The sequence below is a fragment of the Ailuropoda melanoleuca genome, chromosome X (assembly GCF_002007445.2).
Source record: "Ailuropoda melanoleuca isolate Jingjing chromosome X, ASM200744v2, whole genome shotgun sequence".
Lineage (NCBI taxonomy): Eukaryota > Metazoa > Chordata > Mammalia > Carnivora > Ursidae > Ailuropoda > Ailuropoda melanoleuca.
In genome coordinates, this window is record NC_048238.1 from 32291715 (window position 1) to 32303209 (window position 11495).

Genomic DNA, 11495 nt, shown 5'->3' on the forward strand with positions numbered 1-11495 from the left:
TATGAGTAAGTTTTAACTTCCCTGTGAACACTGGGACGTGTTATCAGTACTGATGAATAGCTTAAAACCATACATTTGGGATGTTTACTGTTAAACTGAGTAATTTTTTCAGGGATGTCCATGTTAGGCATCAAGTTTTGCTGCTTAGTATGTGAGCCTGTAGTTTATTCCCCTCCCCCACCCCGCCGTGATAGTTCTGTTTTACATTGTTTAGGCCCAAGTTTGTAAAGATGAGGAAGGAGATGAGGGAAATATATGTGATTCCTCTAGGGCCATATTTCTCTGGGTGCCCCCCTTCCAGGAGACTATATGCTCTATGCATATCTTTCCAAATGGGAAAGAGCTCAGAAATGTCAACTCTAAACTGTAATTAAACGAGTGACATTTTGAACCTTTTTTTTGTTTTCCCCAGAAAAAGGCACTTCATAGCAGCAGAGATTTATACAGAGCTGGGATTTCAGAAACGTCCCCAATCCTGTCATTCCCTGCACACAACAAACCCTATCAGGCTAGGCGCTTAACCAGCTAAGAAGCTGTGTCTGTTGCAAAAGCCTGCCCTAGGGAATGCCCCTCTCCTCCTCGTCACCCCCTTTGCATGGTTGTTTCTCTGGATGTGATAAGGCTGGGACGGGCAGAAGCAGTGTCGGTTTCGGGGGTTTCAGGAGCCAGAGCATCTGTGGAATATATAGCAGTATATGCCACAGCACTTTCCTGCAGCGGGCTATCCGGAACCCTCCCAGCTGGACTCCCCCGCAGCCTGCACTCCCGCGTGACAAGGTTTGCCTCCTCCCAAGGACAGATTCATCCAGTTAGATCTTGAGATTCTGCCTGTGCTTCTGCTCCCTCCCTGCCTCCCATCCTGAATTAATTCCTTCTCTCTGAATGATGGGTTCCTGATTGAAACCTGATTAGCCTGCTTCCTCCAGCCCTGGGAATATCATCCCCCTTAGACATCTGCATTATGCATACTGGTTTCGTTTCCTATCAGCCAGCTTCCTATTTTAATTACCTACACTGTACAGTTCGTGAGTCAGGTTTTCAGGAGCGATAGCACTCAAGAAACCAAACAGGATTTAAGAAAGCCTATTTTGGAGTGGTGCTGAAAAACCATCCCTGCCAGCGCCCCGTGCAGAGGGCAATGGTTCCCTGGTGTCACCTTCTTGTAACAAGGTAACTTAAAGTAAGCGGAGTGGCAGAATTTTCTAGGACAACATTGCCCAGCCGTAGGGCTGGAGACCTTTAAGAATTGGGCAGGCATTGCCCTCCTCTACACTAATGAGAGATGTTTGCACGCTAACTAGAGATGTCTGGCACACACTTGTGTGGTTAATTTTCAAACCATTGGGGCTGCTGTTGGGAGTGATAGCACAGGGCTGATTAAATGTGTTGCTGTATTTAAAGTAACTTTGTCATCATCCCCCCAGCCACTACCATGAACAGGTATTAAAAATTCAACTACTGTCCTGTGGGAGGTGACCTTAAAAGACCTCCTTTGTAACTGGAAATGTCAGGAATTACTACCCTAGAAAGTTGTTTGGGTTTTTTGTTGTTGTTGTTGTTGTTTTTGTTTTGTTTTGGTTTGGTTTTGCTCTGCTGGAATATTTTCTCAAGTATACTTACGCTCTTTTCTTTTGGAAATGAAGCTTGTTCACATGAAGATCACTTGGCTTCTCTTATTTGCAGCTTGATTCAGGAGATGAGAAAATATTTCTAGTTTTAAAATGTAATGTGAGGGGCGCCTGGGTGGCACAGTGGTTAAGCGTCTGCCTTCGGCTCATGGCGTTATCCCGGCGTTATGGGATCGAGCCCCATGTCAGGCTCCTCCGCTGGGAGCCCGCTTCTTCCTCTCCCACTCCCCCTGCTTGTGTTCCCTCTCTCGCTGGCTGTCTCTATCTCTGTCAAATAAATAAATAAAATCTTTAAAAAAATAAAAAAAATGTAATGTGAATGTTCTACCTTCACAAATTATCCACCTTCACACAAAGTATGTTATCAAGGTGAAATGTGTTTACACTTTCAAAGCCCTAATAAGTGTATATGTTAGCAGAATAATCATCACAATAATGGACTGATTTCTGTGCATTCTTCAGTTTCACCTCCCAAGTCACCTCCTTGGACTTATTAGGAATTATATCAAGGTACCTTCAGCTACAATTTGTAGAACACCTGATTTAAAATGGTTTTTAAACAATAGGATTTTGATATCTGACCTAACAAGAAGTTTGGAGAAAGGTGGTTCTAGATTCCAATGGGCCCAACAGCCTCAGGCCCTAGAGGCTTTCCAGCTTCCCTTCTGCTATCTGCAACTTGTCACTTCACCTTCACGCTTGCCTCCTTCATTGCAGGACGGCAACCTGAGTCGCAGGCTTCACATTCACACAACCGAGTCCAGAATTAGAAAGGGGATTTCCCTTTGGGCAGCTCTATTAGTTCTGGAGAAAAAACTTTCCTAGAAGCCCCCCAGCACCTACAACAGAACTTCCCCCATTTCTTCCTGGCTGGGCTTGAGTCACTTCCCCACCTCTAAAGCTTTCTCCGGCAAGGAGAGTGCAATTGCCACGCTTTCCTACGACCGCACGCACTCTGCGTTCACTCCTGGAGGCTGGCAAAGGGGCCACCACCCGTTAGCTTTTGGGAGGACAAATACCCATAAAAACAGGGTTCTGCTAACAACAGCAAGTGGGGGAAATAGCCATTTGCTGGGCAACCTGTAGTGGCTCTTTTTAAATTGAAGTATAATTAGCATAAAACATTATAGTAGTTTCACGGTTACAACACGTGGATTCAACAATTCTGTTCAACACTCAATACTACTCACGATCTGTCACCGTGCAATATTATTGACTGTATTCCCTACGCTGTACTCTTCATCTACATGACTTGATTTTATAACTGGATGTTTGTACCTCCTAATCCCCTTTATTTTTCCCATCCCCCCACCTGCCTCTCCTCTGGCAACCACCAGTTTGTTCTCTGTATTTGACAGTCTGTTTCTGCTTGTTTGTTCATTTGTTTTGTTTTTTAGGTCCCATGTATAAGTGAAATCATATGGCATTTGTCTTTCTCTAATTTATTCCACTTGGTATAATGCCCTCTAGGTCCATCCATGTTGTCACAAATGGCAAGATCTCACTCTTTTTTATGGCCAGGTACTATTTCATTGTATATATGCCACATCTTCTTTATCCATTCATCTATCAGTGGTCACTTGGGTCGCTTCCATATCTTGGCTATTGTAAATAATGCTGCAATATATATATGGGTACAGATATCTTTTAGAATTAGTGCTTTCATTTTCTTTGGGTAAATATGCAGGAGTGGAATTACTGGGTCATATGGTATTTCTATTTTAAATTTCGGAGCAATCTCCACGCTGTTTTTCCCAGTGGCTGCTCCAATTTACAGCCCCACTAACAGTGCACAAGTGTTCCTTTTCCTCCACATCCTCACCATCACTTGTTATTTCTTGTCTTTTTGATTCTGATCATTCTGACAGGTGTGAGGTGTTATCTCATTGCGGTTTTGATTTGCATTTCCCTGGTGATGAGTGATGTTGTGCATCTTTTCATGTGTCTGTTGGCCACGTGTACATCTTCTCGGGAAAAATGTCTATTCCAGTCCTTGCCCATTTTTTAATTGGATTTTTTTTTTTTGGTGTTCAGTTGTGTAAGTTCTCGTTGACATTTTTGAAAATCGAGACTCAGCTGCACTGATGAATTGGGGAAGAATGCAAAAGCTCCCTATCCCCTCTTTCCAAAAAGAAAAATCCTGTACTTATCTCCTCTTGCATTATGTGTCCCTGGTTAAGAAGCTCTCTGGGAGAAGTCATGTATTGAATAAATAGTGGCAAATACACCCGGTTTTTCCGTGAGGGTGCCTACTACTGGGGTTGTCTCAGTGTCATAAGATTGAAATCATGGAGCTGTGGGCCTCTAGAAGGAGTAGGAAGAAAACCTCTCCTCAGCTTGGGAGAATCAGGAACCCCAGAGGTTCAGTGGGGAGAACCAGATATTCATTCATTAGTTGCAACGTACTTAGAGTGCTCCTGTGTGCCGGACGCTGCACTAGGCACTGAGTGTGGGCCGGTGAGCAAGAAGCTCATCTGGTTTTCAGAACTCATGGTCTATTTGAAGAGACCGATATCCAACCTGATGACTTCAATGCATGGAGGTCAGAGTTATGATAGCGGTATGCCTAGGAGGTCCTAGGGACAGAGATAAGGAGTCCAGATCTGGTCTTGGAGGTTCAGACAAGGTACAAAGAGAGAGTGACATAAAATCTCAGACCAGGGGTAAACTTACCCTGAAGTCTATAAAGCTTAAGCCTCAGGCCCCCCAGTGAATGCTGGGAGGTGTAGCATGTTCTGGGTGGGCAGGAGAAGTCAGGGAGCAATGGAAAAGCATATCTACTAAGCATTTCTGCCACATTGTCTGAAGAGAGCACAGAAGGAAGGGACCTGAATCTCCAAGTAATTTGCTGTGATTCCTGTTTCATTCTGAATGTTCTTTCATGTTGTACCAAATTTGAAATTAATCTTTTTTCATGCTTTTTTTTTGGTTGTTTTTCAAAGCCTCTCCCCAGACCAAATCATCTGTTTTGGGCCCCATAAAATTTGGATCTGCCCCACTTGAGATCTGAATCACGAGGAGGCATTTGCCCGATGAAGGCACTGGAAAGAATGTTCCTGGTAAAAGGGACATCACGTGGAAAAGCCTGGAATTAGTACAAAGGACATTTATAAGCAGCAAAACAGCCATAGGTCTGTGTTGCTGGGACATAGGAGAGAGGTGAGCGGCAGAAGGAAAGATAGTGTTGACATGAGCCAGGCCTACGCTAAGTGTCCTGTACACATGTTCACTTCTATTCGTCACCACAATCTGAAGCAGCAGTTACTACAGTTTATGTCCATTCTGTAGAAGAGAAAGCTGAGACTAGTGAACTAAAGGAACTTTCCTCTGATAGCACAGAAGTTAGCAGGATTGGGGTTCAAGCCCAACGAGGTCTGGTGCCAAAGCCCAAGTGTTTAATTCCTACACTCTCGTGGCTCCTAAATTGTGCCCAATTTGCAGATGTGGTTAGGTCCGGTAGATGGCAGAGACAGGGAAGAAGCAAGCCTGGTGGCGTTTCCTGGGATATCCTGGTACGAAGGAGCAGGAACACGTATACGGCAGCCCTCACTTAGTAGGGAGGACTTGCTCCTGCCAGGGTGCCCTCCACAGATCCCAGCACTGGAGCTGTGCTCTGAAGGGCCTTAAGGGGGTCACTGGCCTAGAATCATGAGGGTCCCAGAGGAAAGAACTCTGGGGTTGAAATCCCATTCTTCTACAATATTCGTGCTCAGGGCCACTCTCCTCTTTTCCTGGAAAAACAGATAGGACATACCAAAGTCCAACTGATGAATTAGGGCACACCTGAGCCTAGAACCTGGTTTATCAAGTCTGGGTTCTTTGTTCTTTGGAACTAAAAAGGTTACCACTATTTAAATAGATCGATTAGAAAAAACTTTTTTCAATCTGATATTTTAGGAGGGAGACTATTAAGTGCTTGCATTGCGGAGGAAGGCAGTTGGATTAAGGGGTCATAGTTACGTGGCATTTGATGGTGTCAGGCCAGGGAACAAGAAATACTTCAACTCCTACCCAGACCATTCACCTCTTTCTTCAAGAGAAGAAAGGAAGACATTTCATTATCTCCTCCAACCCTGATGCGGAACTCTAGTTAGCTGCTCTGACACATCTGGAAAGATCCTTTTCCCCACAGTAGAAACGTTTAAGTAGCTGAAATGTTTAACCGCAGGCTGTGTATTCCCTCTCACTGCCAATACTCAACTCTTAGAATTACAAGGCCGAACAGCTCAATCACCTGTTCCAGAGGGCACATCTTTCACCTGCAAAGCATTTCATGTGCACTAATCCTGGCCCAGAAATCTGACCAATTGGCTCTGGACATCTTAAATTACAGAGAAGCTCCCAGGCGTTGCAAAAGGAGGCAGAGTGGCCTTCAGCGGCCGGGGTGACGTATCTCTAATTCTCCTGCCTGAATGCTGACATCACTTCTTAGGTCTCGAAACTCCTTGGGATTGCTTTACATTCCTCTCCCACCTGAATTCATTCTCTGCTTCCTCTGGAGAACTGATTCTGAAGGGAAGGGGTAAGCAAGGTTTCTATTAGGTCCCAAAGAACTACTAAAGGCAAGGTGGGATCTGTACCTGACAGGGATTATAGGAGGAAACAAACATTACGTTCTCGGGCCCCGATATCGTTGACAAGTTTCCAAAGGGAAATAAACTTTATGCTAAAATGTCATCTCCTTAGATAGCACTCTGATGCGGCATCCAATGCGCGTGACCACCCTGATGTCTACACCAGCATTGACCAGGATTAGCAGCCTCTAGCTAGGTGTGTAACTACTGAGCACTGAAAATGTTCCTAGTCTTAACTGAGATTTGTCCTAAGTATAAGGAAGACACATCAGATTTCCAAGACTTAGTACAAAGAAGAATGGAAAATATCTTATTAATAATTTTTATATTTTGTTACATGCTGAGATGATAGCATTTTTGGATATATTGGGCTAAATAAAATGTCTTAAAATTGATTTCATCTCTTTCTAGTTATTTTTAGATGTGTCTATTATAAAATTTTCAATGTCATATGTGGCTGGCACTTGTGGTCTGTGTTATATTGGACAATGTTGCTGTGGACATTTGGATAGATACTGAAGACCTGCTTTTCTACAATGAATGCTAAGCGCACCAGAAAAATGCCAGATCAGCCAGGTCTGCTCCTTGGTTGGCATTTTCCTCCCCTGTGTGAGTAAAATTGTATTTACAGGAAGAACAGGTACTCCTCACTATTATTTCTGTATTCAAAGAGAGTGCCCTGAGCAATGGGGAAAATGTTATTCTATAGAGCAGTTCTCAAACTTAGCTGTCCATTAGCATCACCTGGGGGACTTTTAAAAATTCCGACGTCAGGCTACACCCAGACTAACTAAATGGTAATGTCTGGGAGTGGGACCCAGAGATCAGGGTGGTTGTTTTTTTTTTCTCCATTCCCTAGGTGATTACAATGTACCTGGGCTCTCCAGTATTCCAGAAATCTTACTTTATAAGCAGAGGTAGGTGTCTGGGGCTTAAACAGGTGAATCTTTCATTAGATATATGTCTAAAGGTAGCAAAACCACTGATTTCCCCACACTGTGCTCAGATGTCCGAATAAAATGTATCTTTTTAATAGAATGGATCCGAACTTCCTCATGATTCCCAATCCCCATTTGGCACGCACACACACACACGCACACGCACACAGTATGCACAAAACCTTGCTAAGCTTGGCTTCTCTGCTAAATTAAAGTTTCTTTGAACTAGCTGCACACGTTAGACTTAAAATGCTCACTTTCAGAATGCCTGCCCTGCCCTCCTCCTTTACTAAGATGGCAGCACCCACATGTGTGGGAGAAAGACTGTGTGACTTCATGGCAGAGGACCCTGTGGCTTGAGGCTGGTCTTGAGGCCAGGTCAGCCAGTGTTAACTCACACCTGGGTCCTACACATTCTGCTGGTGTCTGCAGCTGCGGGGGTGAGGGCTGTCCTCTGTTTGCTTCCTCCGCCTTCCTTGGCTCCCTGTGAGCTGCAGACGACAGAGCCCATACCATTCCCTCCTTTGGGCCCAGGCACCTGGGCTGTTCCCCACATGGAAGAGGACGTTTGGAAGGCTTTTGGCCTCAGCCTCAAGTCCTACCTCCTCTGAGCAAGGCCGGGCTTCCAAATCCCTATAGCTGCACCAGAGGGCTAATGCCTGCCCACTGTCCGTCTCGCTGCACCTCTCCTCCTCCTTGCTAACACATGAGTAGGTGGGGCCCCAGATAAATGTCCCTCAGGAGTCACCAATGGGAAGAGGAGCAAAAGCTCCCCAAACCTCTGGTATTCTCTCAGTTGATTCAATATGCCCCATTCCCAGGCTTAGGTCTGAGGACTGGCCTCGGGATGCAGGAGGGTCCCTCTTGCCATAATCATCCAAGGGCCCACTGCCCACTTCCTCTCCCTCATAGCCTGCCCTCCTCTGGGGCAGCATGTCTCCCGTTCTACCTGCCCCAGGCTGAAAGAGTGCCCTCTGTGCTCTTCAAGAGCAGGGTGGCCCCCGCCCTCTAGGATTTGCTTTTGACGTGCTCAGTGAGAGCCAAAGGAACTTAGAAAACGATTGTCTCTCACAACAAAGCCTGACTTTCAAGATCATATCTTCGACTCAAAAAATCTTTTTTGCCAAGTTCAAATGGAAACGCTCTGCCTTCCTCTCCCCAGTTCTAGCCCATATTACATCCCTTAATCCCCCCATCCCAAGCAGATGCTGCCTCAGGGTGACTAGGGACAGGGTCAGCCGCCTGGAATGCAAAATGGTAAAGTGCATTAATATGCATCTCAAGATATGGTTATCATTCTTACCACAATTATATAGGAACAGCTTACTAAGTGCCAGGCCCTCTTCTGTGGGCTTTACACGAATCAGAATCATCTTAATCCTGGTGACAACTTAATGAGGAAACAGGCACAGAGAGGCTAAGTAACTTGCCCAAAGTCACACAGCTGGCAAGGTCAACCAGAGATTTGAATCTAGGCTGGCTCCAGAGTCCATGCTCTTAACCACCCTAGCTCTTCTTTCCCTCCACTGGCCCCTTCCCCTCTGCGGCTCTTCATTTCTCTTCTTGGGAGACACAAAGGTGACAAACTGCGAGGAAGCATTCTTTTCACGTGGGAGACCCGAGAGAGAGAGAGAGAGAGAGAGAGAGAGCTCTCTACTGAAATGCCTTCTGGGAGGAGTTGGAATACAATATTTGAAAAGGAAATGGACGCTTGGGAAGGCAACTTCAACTGTATTTACTATCAACCAGTAAAGCGCCCCCTCCTCACAGTATTTAATCTGTCTCTGAATCCTTTGCTTCAGGCTCTTTTGAATTCCAGACAATTCCATTAACCTAGAGTTGTTTATTATGCAACGCTCTCGTCCCCACTCTGGGAACTCACTCATTACCGCCTTCTGATTTCTCCTGGCCATCGCCGATACTTGGCCCTACACAATTTACAACATGTTTTGATGCGATTATATGTTGCTTTCTGGTTGCGTCCTCCATGCGCGGTTTACTTCCTCACCTTGACTGGGAACTCCTGGGGGGGGGGCGTTCTACATCAGACTCGCAGCCCCCCTCCCCGCAATGTAGGAAGTGCAGTAAATTTGCGGAGTGATTCACTTGCGAAAAGGTAAATTACCTCTGTGACTTCGTTGTTATTTCAGCTCCTTTCCCTGCTTGCTTACTCTTCACATCTTTGAAAGTCCACGTGCCATTTCTGGGTTCCTTCGTATTTCAAATATATGCAGGGGGCTCTGTGCTGAACTGCTCGCGTTGAAGTGTTAGCACTGCCCGCATTCATCCCTCTGTGCCTCGGTTTCCACACCTGTAAAATCAGGATACAGTTGTACTATGTCATAAGGTTGACATTCAACCTTAGACTAGCGCCTGGCGTGTGGTAAATATGCAATACATGTCCGCTGTACAAAAATAGATGCATTTTCTTCATTTACTTTTTAATGCCACTTCTGCCAGCCTCGGGTTTCTAGACCCCACATCTACCCTCCCATGGTAAAACACGGTGTTTTGAATATTTTACGGTTTCTATTCATTCACCCGATTCCTCATTTCCGAACGGACTCCTCGGCCGACACATGCTCCTTGGCCACCAGGTGGCGGTGTTTGTTCAGCCAGGTACAAAGCGATGGCAGTCCCTCAACACTGGAGCCCAGCCTGAGCTTAGCCTTCTCTTTTGGAAGTCACACACCTTCTAATTTTTCTCCCTCCGTGTCCTGTGATGGGCTGTTCCTTTCCTTCTGTTTCTTTTCCCTTGGACTGCTTGACCCGCCTGCGTTCTACATCTAACCACCTCCTCAAATATGCACCTTGTAGACGGTGGCCTTGAAGAGACATGGTTGAGGCTTGCATACCAGCTAGCAAGGTGCCTACCAGAAATAATGTTTTCAAAAAGAGCTGCTTTTGAAAATTCTGGAAAATTCAATAGTAAGTCATCAAATATTCAATCAGTAAAGGGGCAGGAAAGGCAAATGCTCAGCCGGTCTCTCTACTCCAAACTCGTCACTCCATTCCAAGCCCACAGCAGGCTAAGATGGCCAATCATGACATCTGTTGTCACCCTGACACTTGCCATGACTTCAGGGTCCTTGTCAGCACAGCTCTCCAGGAAGTTTCCAGTACACAACAGGCCAGCAGGACAAACCCACGTTTGCCGTCCCAGGTAGGGCAAGTTTCTGGGTTTGAGGGTGTATACACGTACAGTTCCCAGGCATTACATCCTGCACTTAGGGCCTCTGCCTAGACCTCTCCACCATTCCTCTTTCCCAATATGAGAACAATAGCAAAGCATTCGTAACAGCAACGAACAGCAACGATCACCAATGAGCCCATTCTCTGTGCAAGGCATTAAGTGAGTCACATGCGTCATCTCATTTCATCTTCAAAACAGGCCTGAGAAGTAACAGCTACACATGTGGAAACCATGGTTGATGTTAAACAATCGGTCTAAGGGGCGCCTGGGTGGCTCAGTGGGTTAAGTGTCTGACTCTTGATTTCGGCTCACATCATGATCACAGGGTCATGGGATCTAGCCCCCTTTCAGGCTCCGTGCTCAGCAGGGAGTCTGCTTGGGACTCTCCCTCTTCCTCTGCCCCCTCCCCCCAAATAAATAAATAAATCTTTTTAAAAATTGGCCTAAGTCATGCAGCCAGGAAGTGGAAAAGCCAGAGTTGAGTTCAGGCCATCTGACTTGAAAACCCTTGCTCTTAACCTCCCACTCCCTTGAGGGCCTCCAACACATCACATGTTCTTGCTTCAGCGGCCAAAAGTAGAACAATGCCTGCCATCACCCTTGTGCCCACCCCACACCCACACTTGCCAGATGTCACTCTCCCTCACCACCCGTGGCTCACAGCTCTGCAGAAAAATCAGAGTTGGCAACTTGGCCTGCCACTCTGGAAAGGCTGTGCTCCTTTACCCTGGGGTCCCATCTCCAGCAAGCTGGGAAAGAGTCCCTATAATCCACACATAGGCAAGTTAACACAATGGCAACAGGTGGTTGGACATAAGGTGAGAGAGGTGACACTCACGATCTGCAGTGCAGAAGGAGGCCAGGTGAACTTGGAAATGTGGGGAAAACACAAAGGGTGGCTTGCAAGGAGGCATGCCAATTCAGGGCTGGGGTTTGGCCTCTCTGAGTAAGCCAGTCATTCCCCCACACCCTGGGGAAGGGCTAGCTCCTGAAAGGGCCCATAAAGAAATAAAGAAATTATCCTCCGAGTGGCTGCTGAGGTGAGGGAAGGGGTCAGCCCTCCCGTAGCCTGGGTGAGATAGGTTGATACACCATTTCTGAGACATGATGCCTTGGACGAAGGCTGGCGACGGACTCCGCATGCCTGCTGCTGTAGTCTTGT